Source organism: Panthera pardus, unplaced genomic scaffold (assembly GCF_024362965.1).
Source record: "Panthera pardus isolate Hobbes unplaced genomic scaffold, ASM2436296v1 HiC_scaffold_25, whole genome shotgun sequence".
Taxonomy (NCBI): Eukaryota; Metazoa; Chordata; class Mammalia; order Carnivora; family Felidae; genus Panthera; species Panthera pardus.
This window is the reverse complement of record NW_026526821.1, coordinates 15,364,217-15,370,216: the sequence shown is the minus strand read 5'-3', so window position 1 is coordinate 15,370,216 and position 6,000 is coordinate 15,364,217.

Genomic DNA, 6,000 nt, shown 5'->3' with positions numbered 1-6,000 from the left:
AGCAGTGGAGAATGTCAGCAGGGCTTCTAGTGAGTGTCCTCCATCCATCTTGTTGTCTGAGGAGGAACTGTAAAATGGGGAGGCCTGCCTGAGAGACCACACCCCAGTTGAAGTGCATAGACAGTAGAGTTGCTGGCTTCTGACTGGACTGGTGAAAGGGCCCTGGAGAGAGTGCTGGAGAATTTGGCAGCATTCCTACATGGACTCCACGATGCCTGCCAGCCAGCCAGTCAGTCCCGGTAGAGGGAGAGACTCTCCTTAGAGAGTAAATGTTGTCTGTAGGGTCCCTGTTTCTTTCTTCAACTAGCTGTTGCACTTTGGGTCAAGTTGTTCTCCATTTGTCCTACATGATGGGCAGAAGCCAGACAAAGCCAGCTGTATCATCAGTGAGTGACTATATGGTCACAGAATTTAGGATCACAGACAGAGCCCCCTGTGGGAATCTGTGGTGTGTGTCTCAGCCTATTGACAGTGATATTCTCAGCTAGGAAGGCCCGAGACACTCTTGGGGGCATATTTACTCAAAGTGAGGCCCACAGACATTCCCTTGACAGACATGCCTCCACCACCACGGGGAAGCATTGTGGTTGGACCAGCCTTTGTGGTTCTTATTGTTATCACAGGACTTACCTCTGCCACACCATCAGGGAACTTCAGAGCACACAATTTATTATTACTCACAAGCCCTGGAGGGTATATGGCATGCCAGAAGGCCACACAGAAGGTTGTGGACAAAGAGAAGGGTAGGAAGTGTGGACCTGGGGCTCTTTGCCTTTATTAGGGTCCAAGGGTGGAATGTCTAGGGTTTCATGGATTCACTTTTTATTGGCGAATTTAAAGCATATAAAAGTGAGAATCAGGGTGTGGGGAGGGAGAAGCAGGGTCACTCGGGTGGTCTGTTATCTGGGATCCTCGAGGCCTTTCCAAAGGGGGAACTTCATGGGTGAGGACAGCCTGGTTCCTTATCTAGCTGTGTTGTTAATATCTGTGTTATACAGCTGGCACTGCATTTATTCGATATGGATGTCTTCGAAATGGATGCCTCAGCACTCAAAAGCTTAGTGTCAGGCACTTACATTAAAATAAAAAAGCTGCATATCAGGCACTTATACCACACAGTCCAATCCCATCAGTTTCTGGATCCCACTGAACCCCACAAAGGGAGCAGGGAATAGAATTTCTAACGAACCACCAAGATGTCTTGAGCAGTGCTGTCCCTCCCCTCTTATTCTATGTCCCTCCCATACTCAGGCCAGGAGAGAATACAAAGCTGAACCACCTGGTGCAAGGACTCTGAGGGCACACGTCCATTTCTTCATCTTAGAGGGGTCATAAGGCCCAGAGGAGTGCAGATTATGACTCCATGTCACCGAGTGAGTGTCTGAGATAAAGGTAAAAGGGAAAGGAGTATCTGAGTTCTTGTCAGAGGTCACTATGGAACCTTCTGATATTGGTGTGAATATAATATCTTACTATGGAGTTGCAGGTAGGGAGGAATAGTGCACACAAAGGGGATGAAGGTGATGTCCATAGTGGGGACAGAAGCTAGGGACCCACAGAGACTGTAAATGTCCAAATGGTTCCCAGTGCCCCAGGGAAGGCTGAATTCTTCTCTAAATTTTCTTGAAAGTAAATGAAAACTCAGAATTTCTAGTTGTTCTATCAATTCTGCCTTGCCTAATTTCAAGTCCCACCCAAGGGTCTCACTTTTCAAGCAGATGAGATGAAATTTATGTCTTGGGGGCCTAGGATGAGTGACCTCTTTTGCCCCTTCCCTTACTCAATTTCTTGAAGAAGGCTGAGTAAGGATCCATGTGGATCTTTGCCCTCCTTCCCTTATCTCCTCTCACCGATGGTCAGTCATGGTGCCCTCCCTCTACCTCAGCCACACTTCTATTCTAGCACCAATCTGCTGGTCAGAATGAGGGACTCCAAGGGGTACCAAGGTAGATGGCCTCTACCTGGAGATTTCTGCTTGTTAATTAGGCCAAGACGTTGATCAAGCTTCCTGTGCTTGGCTTTCTGTGTTGTTTTCTGTGCCTCTAAGTGTGTTACTGAGTTTCGTGTTTGTTTCCTCAAATAAACCCTGAGCTCCATTGAACAGGTCTGTGTCTAGGACCTAGTGTTTAGAACATTAATAGGGCCAGAATAAACACTCGGTGCAAACTACTGGATGAGTAAGGTAGCTATGTGGACAGATGGATGGCTCATAGTATGATGAATGGGAATATAGTTGGAAGAATACAAAGGATGGGTGAGGGTATCATGGATATTTGGGTGCATGAATGCCTGAACATGGCTGGGGGGATGAATGGCTGGGTGAATAAATGGATTGGATTGAACATAAGGATGGATAGGTTAGTAATGGGACAAACGGGTAATTGATGGAAACTCTGAATGGCAGGTAAATGAGTGAATTGTTAGGTGGATGGAGGGGAGATGGGTGTAGAAATGATGGAGACCTATGTTGACAGGTATGAGAGAATGTGTTTGTATGAAAGATGAGTAAAGGCTAGATATAAAACAGGCAGCTGGATATGTAGAAAGAAGGTGGGTGAGAAGGGTAAGTGGGTGGATATATGAGTGAGAGAATGGGTGGAAAGATCAATAAGTTTAAAGGTATTTCAATGCAAGCTAGGTGAGCGGATAGATAGGTGGTAAATGCTTTGAATGATTGGTGGATAGTGTGGGTGGGGTGGAAACATGAGTATATTGAAGAAAACATTATACAAAGTTAAAGACAAAGAATTATGTACAAAATCAGTTATACTACTTTAAGGTAATACATTTGAAAATAGAGAGAAAATGGATCAATTTTAGCAACGTATAAAAGGCCGAAATTTACAGAGGAGGAGGTAGAGAGCCTATATATACTGTAAGGTAAAGTACAAGAAAAAAATTAGTAAAAATAGGGTTGCCCAGGTGGCTCAGTTGGTTCAACACCTGACTCTTGATTTTGGTTCAGGTCATGATCTCACAGTTTGTGGGATCAAGCCCTGTGTTGGGCTCCAGGCTGAGTGTGGAGCCTGCTAGGGATTCTCCCTCTCTCTCTCTTCCTCTCTCTCTCTCTGACTTTCCCCTGCTCGTGCTCGCTCTCTCTCTCAAAATAAAGAAATGAACATTAAAAATTTATAAAAAATTATTTCAAATATACCACTATAGAAGAAACCTTACCTAGTTGCTTTTGGAGCTCAATTTTGTGTAGCCCTAAAAAATAGAGAATATTATTAAAATATTATTATGGAAATTTTTATTTAAAATATTACAGACCATAGGTGGTGCCTGGCTGCTCAGTAGGTAGAGTGTGCAACTCTTGATTTCAGGGTCATGAATTCATGCCCTACATGTTGGGCATATATATTACTTAAAAGAAAATAAAAATAAATTGAGATATTAAAATATTACAAATCATAGGAAAAATAAGTAACCTCCCAATTAGTTTTCCATGTTAGTTTGTTGAAAGTAATATGATTCCAATAGCAAAACATACAAAAGTAATAGGCCTATTTTTCTCTTGATTGTTGATGTGAAATTTCTGAATAAACTATTTGCTTAAAGTACCTTCGGTGTATTAATAGAAGTATACCCTCAATATGATTAAGATCAGTCCTGGAATGCAAGGATGGTTCAACATATGGAAATTTAATAATATAAGTTCTTATACTAACAAATTAGAAGAGAAAATTATTACATGATTAGATGCTTAAAGTGTATTTGATAAAATTCCACAGTAATATCCAATAACAATAGTAAATGTATAAAAAGAAAACCATCCAAGTGCAGTAAAATCTATTTATCCCAAAGCCCACAACAAATGACATTTCATACTGCAGGAGACACTGATTTTAAGATAAAGAACCAGACAGGGATAAATGTCATTACCTTTATTTTCAACATTATTTCAGAGTCTCTACATGATACAAAAAGACAAGAAAACAAAGTCATGACATTGGGAAACAAGAGAGTCAAATTACTCATCATTTTCAGATATGATTATATATAAAATATAAGTAAACTCATTAAATATTGTTATACTTCTTTTTTTTCCCAACAATTTTTAAAATTATCTCAAACGCTTTGTTTTAATCAAGAATATCTTCTTAGAACCTGTCGTGTTTTTTTCCATTTCATTGCTTCTAAATATACTATTGTTTTTGCTTCACAAATGATATTTCTGAATCCATTCTTCATATTTTAATCCAACCTCATTTATTTATTTGTTTTTATTTTTTATTTAAGTCCAAGTTAGTTAACATGTAGTCTAATAATGATTTCATGAATAGAATTTAGTGATTCATCACTCACATGTAACACCCAGAGCTCATCCCAGCAAGTGCTCTCCTTAGAGTCCATCACCCATTTAGCCCATCCGCCTACCCAACATCCCTCCAGCAACCCTCAGTTTGTTTTCTGTATTTAAGAGTCTCTTATGGTTTGTTTCCCCTCTCTTTTTTTTAATTTTATTTTTGCTTCCCTTCCTCTATGTTCATCCCTTTTGTTTCTTAAATTCCACATATGAGTGAAATCATATGATATCTTTTTCTGACTTATTTCACTTAGATTTAATGCACTCTAGTTCTATCACATTGTTGCAAATGGCAAGATTTCATTCTTTTTGATCACCAAGTAATATTACAGTGTGTGTGTGTGTGTGTGTGTGTACACACACCACTTGTATGTGTATCTATGTATACCACATCTTCTTTATCCATTCATCAGTTGGTGGACATTTGGGCTCTTTTCATAATTTGGCTATTGTTGATAGTGCTGCTATAAACATTAGGGTGCATGTGCTCCTTAGAATCAGCACTTTTGTATCCTTTGGATAAATACCTAGCAGTGCAATTGTTAGGCTGTATGGTAGTTCTATTTTCAACTTTTTGAGGAACCCCCATATTATTTTCCAGAGTGGCTGCACCAGTTTGCATTCCCATCAGCAGTGCAAAAGAGTTCCCCTTTCTTAACATTCTCACCAACATTGGTTGTTTTCTGAGTTGTTAATGTTAGCCATTCTGACTGGTGTGAGGTGGCATCTCATTGTGGTTTTGATTTGTATTTCTCTGGTGATGAGTGATGTTGAGCATCTTTTCATGTGTCTGTTAGCCATTTGAATGTCTTCTTAAAACATTTTTTAATGTTGATTTATTTTTGAGAGAGACAGAGACAGAATGCAAGTGGGTTAGGGGCAGAGAGAGAGGGAGACACAGAAGCAGAAGCAGGCTCCAGGCTCTGAGCTGTCAGCACAGAGCCTGACGCAGGACTCGAAGTCAAGAGCTGTGAGATCATAACCTGAGCCGAAGTCGGACGCTCAACCGACCAAGCCACCCAAGCGCCCCTGAATGTCTTGTTTGGAAAAGTGTCTACTCATGTCTTCTGCCCATGTCTTAACTGGATTATTTGTTTTTTTGGGGGGAGGGGTGTTGAGTTTGGTAATTTCTTTATAGATTTTGGATACTAACCCTTTACCTGATATGTCTTTTGCAAATAGCTTCTCCCATTCTGTCAGTTGCCTTATAGTTTTGCTGATTGTTTCCTTCACTGTGCAGAAGCTTTTTATCTTGATGAGGCACCAATAGTTCATTTTTGCTTTTGTTTCCCTTGCCTCTGAAGACATTTCAAGTAAGAAGTTGCTGTGGCTGAGGTCAAAGAATTTGCTGCCTGTGTTCTCCTCTAGGATTTTGATGGTTTCCTGTATTAAATTTAGGTCTTTCATCCATTTGAGTTTATTTTTGTGTATGGTATAAGAAAGTGGTCCAGGTTCATTCTTCTGCACATCTGTCCAGTTGTCCCAACACCATTTGCTGAAGAGACTGTCTTTTTTCCATTGGATATTCTTTCCTGTTTTGTCAAAGATTAGTTGGCCAGATATTTGTGGGTCCATTTCTGGATGCAAAAATTCCCAACAAGATATTACCAAACCAGGTCCGATAATACATTAAAAGAATTATTCACCACAATAAAGTGGGATTTATTCCTGGGATTCAGGGATGGTGCAGTATC